Source organism: Chrysemys picta, chromosome 11 (assembly GCF_011386835.1).
Source record: "Chrysemys picta bellii isolate R12L10 chromosome 11, ASM1138683v2, whole genome shotgun sequence".
Classification (NCBI taxonomy): domain Eukaryota; kingdom Metazoa; phylum Chordata; order Testudines; family Emydidae; genus Chrysemys; species Chrysemys picta.
Genome location: NC_088801.1, coordinates 48,282,828 through 48,303,533, shown reverse-complemented (window position 1 = coordinate 48,303,533; position 20,706 = coordinate 48,282,828). Strand labels below are relative to the sequence as shown.

At 39.3% G+C, this 20,706-nt stretch overlaps 1 long non-coding RNA gene across 1 annotated transcript; it reads left to right on the top strand.

Annotated features, from left to right (window-relative positions):
* The first annotated feature begins 877 nt into the window (after positions 1–877).
* On the top strand, positions 878–19,024 carry LOC135974366 (uncharacterized). Its single transcript, XR_010591607.1, has 3 exons — positions 878–1,132; positions 13,800–13,872; positions 17,335–19,024. It is a non-coding gene; the product is annotated as an uncharacterized LOC135974366 (long non-coding RNA).
* The last annotated feature ends 1,682 nt before the right edge of the window (positions 19,025–20,706 follow it).

The window sequence follows — 20,706 nt, the reverse complement described above, 5'->3', positions numbered from 1 at the left end:
TAAGAAATGGGTAAAAAATTTACACTGAGAGTATGACTGGGTTTTTTGTTTTGTTTTTCAACTAGTTTACACTGTGGGATACCCTAATTTTCTAAGGGTAAGTACAGATGCTAAGCAATGCTTACTTTGAGCCACAGTACTTAACATACTATATTGATTGTTCTTTTTCCCCCACTAGCAATTAAGGAAAATTATAGTACGCTTTTACTAAACTGCTTTAACTGTTGCCTGGTAAATTATGCCATTAGATCTAAAATAAACATCATATATAAATTATGCTTTTTTTAAAAAAAAAAGCTAGTTTTTTGAGAACACTTACTGTTAATTTAAGGGCGAAAAGCTGAAATTATCAGAAGGCAGATGTAAATACTAGAAACTGGCCTCTTATGCACTAAGAAACATCTTTCAACTTACTATTTCTTTTTTACTTTTTTACAAGGCTTCTAAAATGACAGGAACTATCACAGAATGGGGCAAATTTGTTGCTTCCCCTCCCATCTCTCTCCCCTCCCATCTTATTTAGCAGGGTTGTTCCAAGTGCAAATCTCAACTGGCACCAATTGCAGCCCCTAGTGGTACAAGGACATCAGACAGACACTTTCTAACGCACCCAAATTGCAATCATTGTAACTTAAACCCCAAATTCAGAGCAGCTGGCTGCTGATGTGGGAAAAACCCAAACAGAATTTTGCCATGGGGTAAAACTTCTTTTCAGACCTCAAAGCCAACAATCAGCCTAACCCCTGACAACAGCAATGATTCAGCAACTAGATACAGGGTGCATCTGAAACAGGGACCACACAATGGCAGCTGTGCTCAGGCAGCAAACTGCCCTTTACTTCTTCCCCCTCCCCTATGGCAGTCAATCACCAGGGCCCAGCACCACCCTTAAGGGCAGGAGTGTTGTGTGGAACAGGCCCACACTAGGTCCATAATCCCCTCAGCCAATGGGTGGGGAGAGCAGGGAAAGAAGTAGCCTCCACCTGCTAAAGGTAAAGAGAAGGGGGATAGAAGGAAAGGGGAGGGTCAGGTTGACTTCTGCCTCAGCTGCTCCCAGTCAAGCTATCTTCCCTGTGCATGAAGATGTCTCTGTTGTTCCTGCTCTGTGAAAGCCCCTCTTGAGGCTAGTGAGGTGAGCATATTAAATGTTTGGTTTCTGCTGTTTGAAGCTAATTTACATTCGGTTCTGTTCTATTGCTTGTGTAATGATAGGATCACAACACTTGTTAGAGAGAGGTCTAAGTCAACAGCCACAACCAAACATCTGATTGTTTGTTTAAAATCTGAATTTCATGGCTTGGGCTAGTCTTCAGTTACTCATGTTATGCTGATGGCATTGAAATAAATCCCTTCCTTTTACTATTAGTGTATTGCGGATATTAATATAAGCTTGGAAGAAAAGAGAAAGGCGGGGGACTCCTAGTGTTAAAGTAGGAAAACTTAATTGTACTCTCAAAATGGTGGTGCTGGTAGGTTACAGAAGTAGGGCCTGCAGTTGCAGGCTTTGATCATGAAAATTCTTATTGGATTAGTGAGTAAGGATTGTCGGATGCAGCCCCAACAATGATTTATAGTTTGAGAGCATTAATACAATATATGTTTCTGCTCCAAAGATGAATGGGGTCTCAATCTTGCAAACCTTATTTATATTAGAAATCAATGGGGACTACTCACTGTGGTAAGGACTACTCATGCGAGGAATGGTTTGCAAAAGGATCTGTGTAATCTGTAATGCTGATAGACATAAAGCAAAAGTCTCTTCATAATTCACTGAGCTTTCTGACAGTAGTTTGACTTAACACAATACCTTTGTGCCATATTTCTATAACTTAATGTCTGCCTTTCTATACGCAATGTGGGATGCCAAAGTGGGATTATCATCATAGAAATGTTATAACTGAGGAGGGGTGTTCAGAGGTCCTAATTCTTAGGATTCCAGAGAACCTATAACTTCTATTTACTTCAGTTGGAGTAAGCTGGCACTTCTCAGGGCCTATAGTCGGTGGTTAGAACAGAGCATTGGGAAAGGGTTTCTGGTTTCTATTCTATTCCTTTCCCTTCTAAGGACTGATTTTCACACCAGCAGAGTTCATGGGAGTCCTGCCATTGACTTCAGTGGAAGCATGTGGAGAGTTATGTGCACACCAAGGAGCTCAGTAAAGGATTGTGTCTCTTTGAGCTCCCCCAATATGTGCCTCTCTATGCCACAGCTGTGCTTTAAAGGCACAATCTAGTGCTAAGCATCACTGGGCTTCAGCTTACCTATCTGCAGAACAGGTATAAAACATCACAGTGATGGTTACAATTAATTAATAACTGTAAAGTACTTAGAGATCTGTGGATGAGGGGGGCTTTATGGATGCAAAATATTACTATTTTTTCCTGTGATTATATGTATCTTTGCAAAAATGTTGCAGACTCAAAGCTGTATTTCCTAATCTGAACGTCTGTCACTCCCATTCCATAAACTAGTTACTACTGAATTCCACCAATAACAACCATAATAGCTGGCATTTAGCCACAGTTTTTAATAACACTTACAGTACAGTATAATATTACCTCTATCCAACTCCCACTGTAGCTAATGGATGTCTACTGACTTCAATAGGAATTAGATCATGCCCCATATCCACCCTTACTTTTGTATGTGTCTCATTGAGGACCTACCCATACATCTGTTTTTTCCATATAATAATTCTTATGGAAATTCCAAATGATGTCACAAAATAGACAAGAAAAGATTAGCTCAGGTTTGTGCATTCTAGGTGATTCAGAAAAGCTATAATATGTATCTACCTAGTCTTCAGAAGATAAATTCAAAAGTGGGGAGGGGTAGAGGAGAAAAATGAAGCTGTAGGAGGGAACATAATTTAGTTTGTTTTCACAGAAGCTTTAACTTCTGATTCAAGTTGCAAAAGATTAAATCTAAAGAGGACTGCCAATTGTCTGAACTGATGTTTCTTCATTGCTACTGTAAGGAAAATAAAGCTTTGTAATTAATTTTTGTGGAGTCCTTTTCCGGTTACTTGTTACAGAGATAGCTACCACATCTAATTGTGTTTGTGGAGTCCCTTAATTTGCATGAAAGAAGATAATATAAATAGAAAAACTAAGGAAGACAAGTTCAGATTACTAGCAGAGGCAAGCTAATTTGTTCTTCATTAAATGCTAATGAACTTAGCACCCATGTTTTATTTGTTTCACTCTGTTTGAGATTTGAAAGTTCTTGCAACACAGCAAAAGTGAATGATATACAGATATGTTAAATTAAAGGACAGCTTTCCTTGGTGTTTCACTTCAGTGTGTTTGGAGATCTAACGTAACTAAATATAGATGTATGGAGCAGCATTCTTAATAGGGCAAACCTAAAATGATTTGGAAGGTTGCTTAGGATAAGCACCCAATTTGTAGATGTTTACATGAACTGTGTTGACCTATTCTGTCCTCGGGGGACAGACTGAATTTACGTTATGTAACACTATAGTAACATAGTCACTTCACAGAAGTTGGTGGAGAGGTTCTAGTCAGTGGTTCTCAACCTATTTACCATTGTGGGCTGCATATGCATCTCTCTAGTATGTGGATGCGGCCCACACAACACACACATATACACACTACCTGTATGGCCCTCAGGATGTCACGCGGGCCTTAGCCATGTGCTGATTGGGTCACAAGCGGTTCGCGGGCTGAGAACCACTGTTCTAAATTAACACTGGTGTTGGACTCTGGCCCCCTAAGTTTACAGATCTGTGCTTAGCCATGCCTCTGAGACTGATTCTGAATAACTGGATAGCCCTTAACTACCTTGGGCCCTCCTGAAAATACTACATAAGTAGCTAAAAGCACACCCACAACACCACTTTGAATATTACTGTTTAGGGCAGGGATCGGCAAGCTTTGGGAGCCATGATCGGAGGAACCTGTGGACACGGCAGGTAAACAAACCGGCCCGGCCTGCCAGGGTGCTTACCCTGACAAGCTGCGTGCCAAAGGTTGCTGATCCCTGGTTTAGGGACGCTCGGGATTTTTAAAGCTAAGGTTTATTAGAACCCAACTCCTATGCAAGCCCATAAATGGGCATCCAAATAGCTATTTGTGTTCATGTATGTTTTGAGCTTTTTGATCTTAACTTCTCTGTTCTCTAGCTCTTTAAAGCGCAGATACATTAATGAATGTTTGTAATGCACATTGAGATCCCTGGACGAATATTCAGTCCACGGAATGTCTACTATGAACTGCTGTTTTTAGTGTAATTTCTTCTCAGGAGTTGCCCATGTCTCTCCAAAGATATTTTTAGCATATGAGGAATGATTGTACAGTGGACTTAACCTAAATAGTTGGATTAAGAGTGAAAATCATAAGGGTTTATTTACATAACAGGGATGAACTTGAGGTTAGTTTGTCACTATTATAAACCTTATTTGCTGTTTCCCATCTTCTCTAAAAGTTCTACCCCCCAGCCTGCCCTGCTCCCTTCACTGCATGCCTCACATATGTAGAGATCGGGGGAAGAGAAGAGTTAGAGGTCAAACTGTATATAGCACTTCTATAATTTTAGAATGTTGAAAAAAGCCATAAATACAGATACACAAATTACTTTTGCCTGTAGTAAGTGCAGCACACGCAAAACTGCTTCACAAGTCCACCAGCAATCAGGAAAGAAATGTTGGGTTTGAACTTGGAATAACTCTTGTGCATAGCCAAGACAGGACAAAGTAGCTTGATTCTGAACACCATTCATTTAGTTTAGCTCAAGTGTAAAACTGGTATTGTACACAATGTACAGAAGTGAGGTTTGTTTATTGTAAAGATTGTATGTTGATTTAGATTAAATAGAAATATTGTGCTCATATTTGTGCTGATCAGAAGAAATAACTAAAAAAATGCTAGGAACTCAGTAGAATTTAGTGTGTTTATATCTACAGAAATGAGCCTAAATCAAATAAGAATTGAAATTGATGCATTATAATTAGTCTTTGCTATTATTACTGTAGCTTGTTAGGAGCCCACATCATGGACTATGACCCTGCAGTACTATTATTACTGTTAAGTGAATGTCTATAGGATCAGAGACGTACCCAACATTTAGCTGCTTGTTTGAACTTTATCCAGATTATATTGCTCTGTGAGGTATACCAGCTGAACTGGAGAATTCATGGGGAAAAAAGCATTATTGTAATTTTTTTAGCCTGCTTCCAGCTGGGTCTCCATTTCTTGCAGTCTTTCAGCCTTGCTTCCTGCTCCAATCAAAGCTAGAGGCATGTGAAAACCAAAAGAATATTTAGTATCTTTTTTAAAATGTTTTAATCTTGCAAAAATATTTGTTATGGATAAAGCCTTGGATTATTTCTTATTTGTTCACCCATCCCTGTCAAGTTGACAACTACACTTGAGGATTCACCACCAAACAATGTAACGCATTGGGAACAGAAAAGTCTAGAAGTAATTAGGAAACGCACTAGGAAGTAAATTGGGATCAGGACTGGTGGGGTGTTTTTTATATTCTTTACAAATAAGTTGCAGTGTACTGTCTCTTTTAGAGGCCAATTATGTGAGGGCCTGGTGGAGTCATTTGCACTTGCAAAGCATGGCTGAAAAGCCAGTGGACCCCCCCCCCCCGCCATCTTCCTATTTGCCTGCTTTACTTTCTCTCTCTCTCTCTCTTTCTCTCTCTGATAAACAGTGTGTTCCCCAAAGGCATTTTTAGGGACTGCTCCCATGAATGGTGTAAACTTTATAATGTTTTTTTTCTAGCAGCTACTCTGCATATACCTGTGGTAGTCTCATCTCTGGTAAGGGGATCTAATTTTTATTAGATGCCTGATTTTTATCTCAGTGAATTGAAAAAACGTTTCTACAAATAAAATAAATGATGGGCATGCTGGAGTCCTGGATTAGGGAGCAAAAAGCTGCTGTTGTCTTTGCAGCTTCTCTTGGCCATGCAGCCTCTTTCAGAATCTGTACAAGTGTCTTTGTCAGCTGTCCTAATGGCTCTACACCATGAACATTCCTGAGCATTGGACTTGGTCCCATATGTGTTGACATTCCTTGCGCAACAGCTGATGTGACAACTTGTATCAAAATACCACCGTAACTTCTTCCAATATTTCTTCCAGCATGAGGTATCGATACTTCACTTTAACCTTGGAGTTCAAAACACTGGCCATATATTTTCATGTTTGATTGGAGTTCTGTTACTGAACCTTGTTGCTTCTGAGCATGTTAAAAGAATGACACTCAAATAGTTAAAGGAGTCAGTCTTGAAGGCTGTCAATTTGATACTTACACCTGTGCACTGCATTTGTGAACAATATTAAGACAGAAGACGAGCTCTTTTATGTAAGAGTTTAATTTGTGTCTTCCTTCCAATTTCTGTTAGTCTCAAAGGTGCCACAGGACCCTCTGTTGCTTTTTACAGATTCAGACTAACACGGCTACCCCTCTGATACTTCCCTTCCAATTGACACTTTTGGACTGCTTAAAGCAGCACTTTCTAAACTTTTTGTACTCGGAGTCCTTCCAGAAACAGTAGTTGAAAGGTAGATAAAAGGATTCTGGACTTTTTCTCTTGTTGCTTCTTTTCTTTTTGTGTGTGATTGCAACAGTATTTTAATAAATGTTATAACATGGGGGCCAATCCTGCAAGATGCTGAGTGTATCTTGTGAGATATTGAATGCTTTAATCTCCCATAGGATGAATAGGAATTCGAGCACTAAGCACATTACAGCAGTGGCTCTCAGACAACTGTACCCCTTTCAGGAGTCTGACTTGTCTTGTGTACCCCCAAGTTTCACTTCACTTAAAAACTACTTGCTTACAAAATCAGAAATAAAAATACAAAAGTGTCACAGCACTCTACTACTGAAAAATTGCTCACTTTCTCATTTTTACCAGATAATGATAAAATAAATCAATTGGAATAGAATTACTATACTTTTTAGTGTATATAGACGAGTATAAATATGTCATTGTATGAAATGTTACATGGTACATTTTACATGTACTGACTTAGCTAGTGCTTTTAATGTAGCCTGTTTTAAAACTACCCCCTGAAGACCTCTGCGTACCCCTAGGGGTACATGTACCCCTGGTTGAGAACCGCTGCCATAGTTTCTGGTCCACTAGCTAATGTTTAGTAATCTTCCATCATATCTTGTATGCTAGTGCTTTATTGGTTAATAAGCATAATCCTATTTCTAGTAAGCAATCTAATGTGTAATCATATTAGCATCTTGTAGATCATATTAGTGAAAATGAATACTAATATGGAGAATTAATAATACAGCAAAGCTTTCATGTTAGATTAATAGAGGTGTATTATTCCTGCTTGTTGGCACACATTTAGTACTATGAAAGGAAAGATACATTAGACATAGGAAAGCCATGAGAGAAAAATTCTCTCTGGCCACCATGAAAACATTCTTTGGAGTCTGATAACTCATTTGTCTGGAGCTTGGAAAAAATATGGCTGGATATTAATGTCCAAATATTTGGTTACATTATTTTTTGCATTGTTCCCCACTGTAAATGAGGGGGGAAGAGGATGCTTCAGAAGGGATATAAGTGTTTTCAAAAGAGTTGTGAACTAGCTGCTAGCAGCCAGATCTTATCAAACTTTATTTTAAAAAATTAATTAAAAATTAAGATCCAGTTCACACACTTAAAACTTGTGCTCTTTTTTGAGGTGTTACTGGTCTTAGCAGCATTACATATTTAAAGTTTAAGGAATATTGTTGGAATCACTAATACATTTGAAGCTGAAATGAACTATCTTTATGTGTACCCTCTATATGACACAGAATGGCTATTGCATACTCAGAACTGTGAACAGTCTAGTCACAGATATGATATGCCAACTTTCTCTGTCCTCCTGAGTTCACATCCAAACCGTGTACAGTTCTTGTCTCTGATCCTGTATTATTAAATGTTTGGAGCCCCACTGAAATCAATGGGGACTTCTATGGGCGCAGGGGTCTTTCCAGGCATTGTAGTAGCAGGATCAGGGCCCTAGTTGGCACGTTTAAAAGTGCTTAGAAATATAACAACTGTTCTGACAAACTTGCTGCTGCTGCTTCTAGTTATGTCACAGAAATTGTTTTTGTTTGATACGATTTTTTAATTTATGTATTTATTTATTTTTTTAGTGGGCTCTCTGGGATCTCCTTTCCGAGAAGACTCTTTCATGGCAGAAGTATTTTGGCTGGATGCAGCTATCTCCAGATCACTTCAGATTTTTTTCCTTCCTGATTCTTGAACTGATATTTATATCACTTATTTGTATTTTGAAATGTACCATATAAATACAACTTTAATAATATAATAGAACCTATGAAAGGAATAAGAAGGAACCATAATTTAAACTCATTCTATACTTGGAATATGAGATGTCTGAGCACATTGGTAGTAGATTTGAACTCCTGAGGGCCAGATTTTCAGTGAGACTTCCTTAATGCCATCTCATGACTGCTAATTGTTATGTATCATTGGGTGAACTGCACATTGATACAGCACATGCTGAGGATCTCACTGTAGTACTTATTTGCTCCTTTTCTCTCGCCCGGCATCTCTGTCTCACCCAATTCTTAGCTCCCAGCAGCTGCCCAAGGCCAGTAGTCAGACAGGCAATCTGAATATAAAGTAGCAATTGTTGTAGAAATAGCTAGATTAGTTAAATATTTTGTGTCTGTACACAGCATCCTTCTTCCCAGTTCTCCCCTACGCTGCCAAAAGTAGTTTCAAGCTTCCTGGGGCTCTTCCACTAGCTCTAACTTGCTGCTTATTATCTTCTGTTCTGTCCTGTCCCAACACCCCGTACCTTGGCCTGCTTTAGCCATATCTATTTGTCCAAATGTGACTATCGTATGTAGCATTGTTCAGATACACCCTGTTTTGGTTTTGGTTTTTGCTTGGCACATGTGAACTTTGCAGAATTGAGATTTTGCAAATGTTATGGTAGGTAGTAGGGATAGAATAACATCTCCCAAAAGCTGGGCTAAGCCAAGTGGGACGTCTCTATGTAATATATACAGCTTGGCTCGCTTCCATCTAGTCGTCTCTTCTTGGTTTTCTACTCTGCCTACTTCCTAAAACATTTTGCACCCTACTTTTTTTATTGAACTTTCTCAGTTCACCTTATTAGCATGGTCCATAGTTTGGAAGGGGGCAAGCTTTGGGCAGGTGCAGAATTTGTCCCCCCATGCATGGCCCCGTTGGCCTGACTGGAGTTGCCCCCCCCCCCACCCCAAATATAAAAGTCAAACTACAAAAGCCTATACTTATTATTCTATGTAACATGAACACACAAACTTTTGAACCTACAATATTGAATTAACAGAAATAATTGTACAGCATATATGTTAATAATATCCACGGTGCTTAGGTCAATTAATGTTCATATTTGAGTGAAATTGACCCCCACAAAACCCTAAGCAACGCTTAAGTAGAATAAAGTGAAATAACAGATTTTTGAGTTAATTGGCAATGATGAAAAATGGAAAAAAACAAACACTTTGGGTCTCATTGAAAAAAGAATTGTTTTGAAATTTTCAGTGAATTGAAAGAGTTTCAGTTCTCCATCCCTCAAGCTGCTTAGGATGCTGCCTTTGCAAAGCTCATGATCCCTGCTTCCCAAGAGAGCCAACTTGAGGACCTGAATTAGATTGTTCTATGGTATTAAAAATTAACCATTGTGGAGCTTGTAGAAAGTATTTGTCAGTTTTTATGCACTCCCTGAAGTTGCTAAAAGGCATTTTGGGCCAGAGTCATGAGAGGGATTATAAATAAATATTTTTCATCATTCTCATTCATTATTTTTGTATCTACTTTTGAATTGTAATTGATAGGTCTATGGAAATGTTGTGGAAGATCTGAAGGTATGATCACAATCTATATTTATGAAGAAGAAATGTCTGAAATTATCACTGGAACTCATAGATTTCATAGATTCCAAGGCCAGATTGTATCATTGTGATCATCTAGTCCAGGGGTTCTCAAACTTCATTGCAGTGTGACCCTCTTCGAACAACAACAATTACTACACAACCCCAGAAGTGGGGACTGAACCCTGAGCCTGTCTGAGCCCCACCACCCCAGTTTGGGGGAAGGGGGAGAGGCAAAGCCCAAGTCCCACTGCCCTGAGTGAGGAGACAAAAGCCGGCTTCAGCCCTATGCAGGGGGCCTGTAACCTGAGCCTCGCTGCCCAGGGCTGAAGCCCTTGGGTGGTGGGGCTTGGGCTTCAGCTCTGGCCCCGGGCCACAGCAAGTCTAAACCAGCCTTGGCGACCCTATTAAAATGGGGTCCTGACCCACAGTTTGAGAACTGCTGATCTAGTCTGACCTCCTGCATATCACAGGCCATAGAACTTGCCCAAAATAATTCCTAAAACACATCTTTTAGCGAAAGCATCTGATCTTGATTAAATAATTGTCTGTGATGGAGAATCCACCGTGACCCTTGTAAATTATTCCAGTGGTTAATTGTTCTCACCATTAAAAACGTATGCCTTATTTCCAGTTTGAATTTGTCTAGCTGCAACATCCAGGCATTGGATTCTTGTATCTTTCTCTCCAAGATTGAAGAGCCCATTATTAAATATGTTTCTCATGTAGATACTTATAGATTGAAATGAAATAGAAAGCATCATTAAAATTCAAAAGTAGATAAATAACAATTGGGAATGTCATTTATTAAAATTCCATGATCCTTTACTCTGTTCATAAATTCGTCCCTCTGATTTAGCCATGTGGAATGAAAAGTAGAGAAGATATCCCTTCAGCTATGTATCTGTGTGGATAAGATGATGATCTTGCTGTTGATATATGGATCAACCAATGAGGCCAGCTTTCCCCTACAATGATCTCAGTAATGTCACTTATAAATGAAATTAAAAAATGGTCTAAAAATGGCTGAAGTATTGAGCTCCTATTTCCTTAACAGGAAAAAAAGAGAGAAAGCTGGACAATTAGGGACCTAATTTTTCAGAGGTCCTGAGCGTCTAAAGACTCCATTGCCTTCAGCTGGAGCTATGGGTGCTCAGCAGTTTTTAAAAGCAGTCCCTTTATTATTTTGTTACGTTTATTTCCGTATTGTACTGGATACGGTCCTCCTATTTAGACATTCCCAACTGTTTTTGTGCAGAATGATCTACTCTGGCTCTCATTGTCACAGGTTAGCATGTTTACAGACTTTTAAAATATTTCAGGGTGTCCTTTTCCCCTCATAATAATGCTAATAATGGAGCATTTGCTTCTGCATCCTCTTATTTGTGAATGTGAAACAATGGGAAAGTTTTCAGATTTGTTGTCAAATAAAAATGTTTTTCCCCTCTTATAGTGCCTTCAGTGGTTGGAATAAAATACCTGTATTAAGTTTTATAATAATTATTTCAGCAAAATTAAAAATCTGAGCCAGGTCCTCAACTGGTGTAAATCAGCATAGTTTCATTGAAATCAGATAAGGATCTGGTTTGAAATACACTGTATTAACCATATTTTCTATTGTATTTTAGGAAGTGTTTTCTTTGGGTCAGGATGTGATACCTTGTATGAACAATGAAAAACTACTGTATACCCAGGTGGCCAAACTTACTGATCGCTCGAGTCGCATATGGTCATCCTCAGAAGTTCAAGAGCCAGGGTGCGCCTGCCAGGACTCAGGGCTTCAGCCCCATGGGAAGCACCTGCTGGGGCTTGTGGTTTCCGCCCCGCTCCTTCTGAAGCCGTGAGCCTTCGCTGGCAGGCCCTGCAGGTCTGAAGGCCTGAGATCCTCCTCCCCACTAGGCAGATGTCCCCCTTCCCCCCCAGATTTTTGCCAGGGTTTGCTGGCCCTGCTCAGTTACATGGTGCTGCCAGGCTCTCTCCCTGCGTGGCAGCTGCTGGAGCCAGCAAGCTGGGAGCTGCAGCTCTGGGGAGAGGCAGCAGTGAGCTGCAGGGAGGTAGGTGGAGAATGTGGGAGAGGTGTGGGGCTCTGCGAGCTGCACTTTGACTGTAAAAGAGCCGCATGAGGCTCGCAAGCCACATTTTGGCCACCCCTGCCTTATACCATGAATAGTCCCATTGAAGTAAGGGCGTCACCCTTAACTGTGCTGCGGAGTGTGCTGCTTACTAACTCCTAGAGAAGGTGTGGTGTCATTAGACTGTTGGCTACTCTTCTCTTTGAAGGCATATGGCTACTTACTTTTTAAAACATGTATTTTCAGGCTATTCATTTTTTCAAAACAATATATTTTCACAATGAATCATTTAAACAAAGCACCATAATTAGCTTTGCAGTTAGTCAAGTGATTACAAACTCTGGGCTCAGTCCTGCAATCACATCCATGCATATGAACCACTGACTCCACTCAGGGGCCTATCGTGTTCAGTGGGGTTCCACAAGGTCTGTGTCTGCCCATGAATGTTTGATTGCACGATTACAGCAATCACTTCATCCATCGCTGGAATACAGTCCCTTCGAGGATGGAAGCAGCAGGCTTTAACACTACAGTATATACCTACTGTTTTGAAATGTGCCACTGGGGTTTTAATAACCAGGGTTCATTATGACTGGTTTTACGTATCATCCAAAAACAGCTTAAGTGCTCCACCAGAAAAATATTGTGGCCCTTCTTTCTGAAAATACTACCTTTTTTTATAACCACATTTTACTTAACAGAGAAATCTACAGTAATACTCCTATTGTCCAAATCCTTTGCATTATCCATAGATGGATTATACCTTCATTGCCAAAAAGTGTTGCTCTATAGTGAGATAAATATTAACTGTGCTAAGTCATGTTTGTTTACCTCAGTATAGCTACGTGAGCTCAACACTATATCCCCTCACGGAGGCTGACCTTGCCTAGCTACATCAAAGTAAAAGGTTTAGCCTTGTCTCCACTAGGATTTTGCAGTGAATAGGTAACTCACCTTGTGTATCTCATTTTAAAGACACATCTTTTTGGCAACAAAGCCATAGCCTCAGGTTGTTGGCTGAAATTTTGCCGACAACTTCCCTTCCTCTCCCCACCCCCCCAAAAAAGGGATGTAACTGGAAACAAAATTTCTTGAGGGAAAATATTTGATTTATTATTTTTTTAAATGGGAAATGTTGGATTGTTTGTTTTTCCCTGGTCTCCGTTTTTTCCTGTTCTCCCCCCCCCCCCACACACACACTTATCTCCATCCCCCTCCACACCTGCAATGCACACAGTTTACGTTTTCAGAACTTCTCCATATTTGCAAAAGTTAGTGATTTTTTTTTTAAAAGTGTAACTTTGCCATTCTGGAACTTTTCCAAAGTAGGAATTTTTTAAGTTTCATTAAACAAAAAATTCTTTCAAACAAAAAATTAGAATTAAAAAATTTTTTAGGGGAAAAATATTTTTTCATCCAGTGCTGTTATTGGCAAGTCCTGCAACCCTTACAATGAGATGCATTAGTGAGGAATACTCACATTGTGTAATTGGTTCAACCAGATTCAACAAGACTACTTATGTCAGTAAGGAGTATTTGCATGAATAAACCTCAGATTTTTGAGGTAAGTAGTCTAATAATTTAAAAGAATTAAAAACATGCCCTTTCACTGTATTTGTGAGTGAACATGAATTACTAGGGTTAAAAAGTAGGAAAGCAGCTCTCAAAGTTCTGCAGCTTTTCCATCTTTGGAGATGGTTGAAAATTTCCCAACACATTTTTTTTCAATTGAAAATGCCTTGTTATGTAAACAAAATTTTTTTTTTTTACATTTTGGTCAAATTTTTCATTTTTAAAAGTTCTAAATGAATAATTTTAAATTTTTTAAAAAATCTTTTTTTAATATAGGTGGAAAATACTTTCTCTCAAATGGTTCTACTTAACCCCCCACTCCATTTTTCCATGGAAGAAAAGATAAAAGGTGAGTGGTTATTTTCCCATAAAAATGAAATTAAAATTTTCCAATTAAAAATAATTTGTTTACAAAATCATAAAAATGTAATTGAAACTTTTTCAAATGAATAGAAAAATGTTAATTTCCTTTGAAAAATTTCACACTATATTTTTTTTTACCTTCTCTACATAACTTTGAATTTCATCTGCACTGCTCTGTGCTTTCAGAGCTTGTACATCTCTATGCTTTTTTGGTTAAATTTCCACCTTGTTTCCCCTCAGATACTTTCCTCTTAAAATATAATGAAAACACTGAAAGAGAAACAATTTTTTTTTTCCTTATCACAATGTTTGAGTGATTTAGGTGCAAAGTTAGCTGGGCTAAGTTGTCGATGCACATCTGAATTGTGATAGAATGTCACTTGGCCTATGAATCATGTAATTTGAGAGTAAAGCCAGGCAAATAATGTCAAAGAAATTGTAGAATATTTTATTCTGTCCATGCCTCCTTTTCCCCTCTACCTCAGCAACAAGCTGGGGAAGAGTGGCACAGAGGCCATATGTCACCTGATTTTTAAGGCCAGAGTCCCCCAGCAGTGAAGTGGAAAATGGGCACCTCTTTGGAAAGGGCATTCACTGAAGTGTTTATGCCCTGGAGGACAAAACAGTTCTGACATCCATGCCCTTTGTTCTTGATTGCAGCAGTTTGAAGTGGGAGTTGTCATGATGTGCCTCATTGTTCTGCTTTACCTCTTGCATGGTTACTGCCCTAGAGAGAGAGACTTGTTTCTTTTCTCTTTTGAGCAGTGTTCCCTTTGCTATATTCCTGCTCCTTTCTCACTCCCAGGGGAGGCTACGGCTTGAGTCAACCAGTGGCATAAGCATATCATGAGGAGAGATTCTCTGCATGCCTTCCATTTTTGGGCTGGGAAAAAGGCCACGAATGAGGCCTCTGATCTAATGTATTCTAAACTAAAATGAAACTCAACATCTTAATATAATACTAAGAATCTATATCCACTCCACGCCCAAGTAAACACATGCACAAAGCTCCTTATAAAGTCCTTGTTTATAAACCGAACTGAGTGAAAATGGAGTGTCATCCTTCTATTTCTATTTAGTAGCTTCTGTTGGCTTTTACCATGATCTTAATGCTATTCAAAAATAGTTGTTACATTTCATGTATTTTTCAAGCAGTGTTGGGTCTGTGTTGGCTATTTCTTGCTTGACCTTGTTTGATCTCTTGGCTGCCTTCACTGCTGACTGCTGTGATGCTTGTAGAAAAGCCTGCAGTTCTAGTGACAGATTTCTAGGACAGATTTCTGATGGACTAGTTTGCCCTTCTTGATGTCTTTCCCTTTCATTCTCTGTAGAGTCAAAAACCATCAGTGCTGTTACACTGTGTTCTGGTGTTGCAGCAGCTTTGCAAGGTCTTCACAAAAACAAAATGGAAGGTTTCTTTATAAGAAAGAGGACTTAAAAATGTAACCTCCTTATATTTAGAGAGATTTCATGTACTGTTTTAACACATTGGCTTGTCTCAATATGCTAAAACCTGATATTGGACAGAATGGATGTCAAAAGCCCAAAATGTGATACAGGAAAACGTTTTTTAATACAACGCATAATTAACCCATGGAACTCATAGCCACTATATATAATTGAAACACTGTTTATTAAGATTCAAAAAGGATTAGACATTTGTATGGCTACTGAGAACATCCAGTTACATTCAACAGAAGAGAGAGAGAGAGAGAGAGAGAGACTCTTCCCCGCCCCTCCCCCCCTTAAGGATATGAACCCTCATGTTTCACAGCGTAAGTAAACCGTCATCTAACAGTTTAGAAGAAATTGTCCCCTACGGGTGGTTTATTCTACTATATGCACTTTCCTTTAAAGCATTTGGTACCAATCACTATCAGAGATGGGATACTGGTCTAAATGAACTGTCGGTATGTTATGATAATGGCTCTGTTCTTCATCTGACCTCTGTGTGGATGTAGTTCAAACTCAAATCAAACATAATTTCAGGTAGTTCTACCTTCTGTTTCAAATATTTCTATAACTCTAAGGGCTTGTCTGCATGAACAATCACTTCATGGCAAGTCTGGGGGTGAATCCTGCCTTGCAATAGCCTGGCAGGGTCTAATTCTCCATGTAAATCCTGCTGACCAGCAATCTAACAGTCCATGTGCGCTAACAGAGACAAGGTGGGTGAGATAATATCTTTTATTAGACCAGATTCTGTTAGTGAGAGAGGCAAGCTTTCAAGCCTCACAGAGCTCTTCTTCAGGTCTGGGAAAGGTACTCTGAGCATCACAACTACAACTAGACTGCATACAACATGTACACTAACAGTTCATTAGAGTGCTTTGAGCTAGTTCCATTTTAAAGAGGACTGAATCAAGACAATCTAATGAACTGTTCATGTTTACTCTACTGACCTGCATTGAGTGTTAAACTCTGCCAGGCTAGTGCCAGATAGACTCAGACCCCAGCTTGTCATGAACTAATTGTTCAGGTACACAAGCCCTTAATAGAAGTATTTTAGTTATTACCTTTTTGTAAATCAAATTTAGTATTTAGGTTTTAAACACTAACTCTTTTCCTTGTTATATCTGAACAATACTGCCTTATGTTTTTGCCATGAGATGGCAGTATTATGTTGTTGCTTCCTTAATTGTTTCATTTGTGTTTGGTCCTTATAAATTTTTAATAGTTAGTATTGTTAACTAATTACTCATGGTTGAAGTGTCTATATAGCTTGTGTATAGGATTGTATACATATATAGGATATACTGTGTACACAATCTGTAATTTGAAAATAAGTAAAAAGAACAATGGCAATATTTTATGGTTCTGACCTCACCAAAGGATTGTATGTCATGGTCCTGGCACTGCACCTATGAAATATGATTTTAAAAATGAAACTTCATTTTGGCTTCAGGTTTCAATAGTATTTTTAAAAATAGATCCTCAAAAGCACTCCACGTTATAAAATTGTAATCATTCTTATTTCAATCAGTATGCAAGATTTTATTAAAGCCCCCCACTCCCTCCAGGAGGGCCAAAGGGTCAGACCATTCATATTATTTTACATTTTCCTGTCTTTGGGAAAACACACATTAAATGCAACAAAAATCTTATATGCAGCTCTGGGCCAACAGCAAGATGTCAGTTTTTCATAACCCAGGATCACGGATAACGAATTGCCCTGAAAATTTTAAGAGCAGGCAATTCTGTGGTGCAGGGTTTTCTTTTTAAGGGGAATTGGGTTCACATTTTTATAGACTTTGTGAATGCTTTCCTTAAATCAACTTCTAGAGAAGTCTAGAGGGGTGCACAGATCCTGTCCAGTGGCTGTCAGGAAACAGGTTAAATGTTTCCAACCAAAGAAAGGCCCATAGTTGCCTGCCTTAAAATAAAGGGATTTTCAGGGTAGTAGCTGTGTCAGGCTAAGGAATTAATTCCGCCCAGTTCATTCTTCCAGGTATGTGCTGTGGACAGCTTGAGGCCTGAGTGTAGAAGGACCTCTTTGAAGAGGATAGGAGCTGGGTTTTTCCTCTCACTCCTCCTTCAACTTTATCACATCTGAGACTTTCAGACTTGGCTGAAACAAGTCAGACCTTCTCAAGACACTGAACTTTTGCTGAAGAAAGCCCTGATGCATAGTATCTGTGTTTGGTCCTTAAAGGAGTAGGTCTTTTATATTTTACAGTAAAGCGGACCATGGAAGTGCTCAAACTCCACCTAAAGTGCAGGATCCTTTGTTGCTTTCCCCAGGCACCATCTCATCCAGTCTCCTCAATCCATGTGGCAAAAGCTGGCATTTCCTGCATGGATCTGTGTACGTAATGGCTTACCCTCTGTGACTAGCCAACTTTGAATAGAGTATAATGATGTAAACTAAGGCACCTTTCAAAACAAAATGTATCTGTAGTGTTTTCAATGGGAGAGGGGAAGGAACTTTTAGAAACATGGTGTAAATAATGTAAACAAATTAAAAAGCTTGAGCACCAGATGACAAATATCAAGCAATAGTTTGAAACTGAAGCTTGCCAGCTCCCCTTCATAGCACATTGAAGCCCAGCATTTGCGATGGAATGGCATCCTATTCAAGTAATACCCTACTGCAGCTAGATATTCCACTGACAGCTTGATCCTAGTGCATATAAAATGTCTGGCAGGTCTTGAAAGCTCATTCTTCAGGGAATAGAACTGAAGCCAGCATTGGGGAAAAGGTTGATCTTCTTGAGACATACAGTTGTAGGATACAGGCTGGACAATCTGAGTGGGAAGTAAGGATTTCCAGGGTGAGGTGGAGTCTGGAAGGTGCAACAGTGCTTTGTAATTTTATAATGCCTTCCATTTGAAGATCTAAAATGCCCTGCAAATGCTAACAATTTAAGCCTTGCAACTCTCTTCTGAGGTAGAGAAATTAGGGACAGAACTCATCATTTTAAGTTTGAAAGGTGCGTGAATGCCAGAAAATCATGCTGAAAAGGAGAAAAGAGTCAAGATCCCCTGCTGAAATGTGGTGTTCCTACTTATCTGTGATAGATACATCTTCATTCAAGACACAGAGAGAGTTTGCTGGGCAGGTGTCCATGAAGCAATGTCAGTTTCTGCTTCCAGCAGCTCTCCACAACTCCTCTCTATTGAGCAGTTGACATCAAAGGGAGAATGAGTCTGAGTTGAAAGAGAAATAGTTGTTAATGCTAAGCAAATTTATCCACATTCTCTAAAAGGTCACTGGGGCAGGTAGAGCCAGAACAGAGATGCCACCAAAGATGGGGAGAAGAATGATACTCCAGGAGAATGAACACATGGAAGTATCAGGCAAAATGGCTTTTGTGCACAGAAAGTAAGATCTATTATAAAGTCTAAGGGAGTGCAAGCATTTTGGCCAAATAGTCTTCAAACTCTTATTAGGAAAAGTCTTCTAAGACTTCTTTTAATGTACTTAAGTGCTTAACTTGAACACATTGGGTTAAATTCTGCAGATGGGTGTAACTTGGATATAGGTATGTAATTTGCATTAAAGTCAATGGGAGCAACCGATGATCACATAAGGTTGGAATTTTGCCTTTCAAAATAGTTGCTCTTTTAATACAGACTTTCTGAATTCTTTACAGTACACAAAATATGCAGCTTGTTTCTCTGAGGCCAATGTTAAAAATGAAATAAAACAATCTGTATACTGGAGTGTATGTAAATTGTCACTTGTTAACCTTACAGTCATATTTCATTTAGCCCTTGATTTTAAGTGAAGCCCACTGCAGAAGTCATCTCAGGACTTTTGCAGTATTGTACAGTTTCATCTGCATGTCACTGTCTGCATTTTTAGTGCTTTCATAATCTGGGTAGTAAAACCAACATTCCATACCCATTGTGCAGCAGTTTAATCATAGATTTTAAAATAAGAAGTCTACATTACTCCCTATTAAGCCCTAGTTAATGAAAAGTAAAAGTTGAAAGGTGCTACAGCAATTGTGAATGCTATTGAAATGTGCTTTTGCATACAGAGGAGGAAAAGCTCCTTATTAAAAACTGAAAGTGCCTGCTGGCCATAGGTTTTTGTAGTTCTCATATACTGGCTAGGCGTCTTTTTGCATTTTATTAAAAAAGAAACCCTTCAATCAAGAATTTTTATTGATTCTGATTAAGTTTTTTTTAATAAAGTTTAAAAGCCACCAAAATTGTGGGTAAGCATTATTGAAATTCACACAACCACAAATGCTCCTGAAGAAAGAAAAGATGTTTTTTTTTGAAACTGAAAACTGCAGACTGGCAGTTTCAATGCAGCTAGTGAGAAACTACATCTTTTACTAGCTTTATCTTTCACTCTGTTCAATCACTCTTCAAAAGTCTATAAGTACTGATAAAAGGGTGCCTGAACTTGAAGGCAATACCTGGAGATAGAATAGACGCAGAGTTCTCGTCCACATGGCTAGTCAGTGTGGCAAGCCAAGTTGTGAATGTACAGCATACTAGCTTGCCATGTGCTAACTGAGCACATGGACTGTCTGGCCATGTTCTACAAGTTGTACATGTGCTATGTAACTTGTAGTGTGCAACAGCAAGGTCCGAGGAGTCAGTTGGTGTGTGACAGGCTAGTGTGCTGTGCATTCACACCCTGGCTTGCTGCGTACTAACTAGACAAGTTTGAGATTTAGGGCTTTCTTATGACCTTCTTTGGGGGGAGGGGTACAAAGATTTACTGAAGAAACTGTGGGTCAGTGCAGGAGAGACAGCTCAGACTGGGGGAGAGTAGAAGTGGTTTAGGCACAATTGTGCTTTCTGAATTGTGGGCCTGGCCAGCACCTCCCACATGGTAGAGCAGGCCTGAAGGGGCATATGACCTGCCTGGGCCCAAATGTGGGATGAGGCACACACAAATATTACTCATTCAGGAATCTAAAAATGCTGTGGATTTAATTCTTTTAATGCAAATAGTTCTTTCTAGAATCTTGTTTCTTGATTCCGCTTATCTGATGTAAAAATAACTTTCACAAATAAAAATGGGGACATCAAATTGGGTGGACTGTATATAGGTAACTTTGAGACTAAAGTGATATCCTTGAAAATGAGAGGCACTTGAGAGAGAGTCTTTGGGGCTTTTCTAAACACTGTAGCTGGAGATGTAATTTCCAGCCTGGGGTAGATGTAAAAGTCCTAGCTCTGATGGAGCCAGTGTGCTAAAAATAGCAGTCTGGCCATAGTAGTAAGAGAGGCATGATGGATGAGCGCCCTCCCCCCCCCTCCCCCCCCCCCCCGAGTACAATCCAGTCGAAAACCCTAGGTATGTGATTAGGGCAGCTAGCTAGTCTTGCTGCCAGTGCAGCTGCAGCTATGTTGCTTG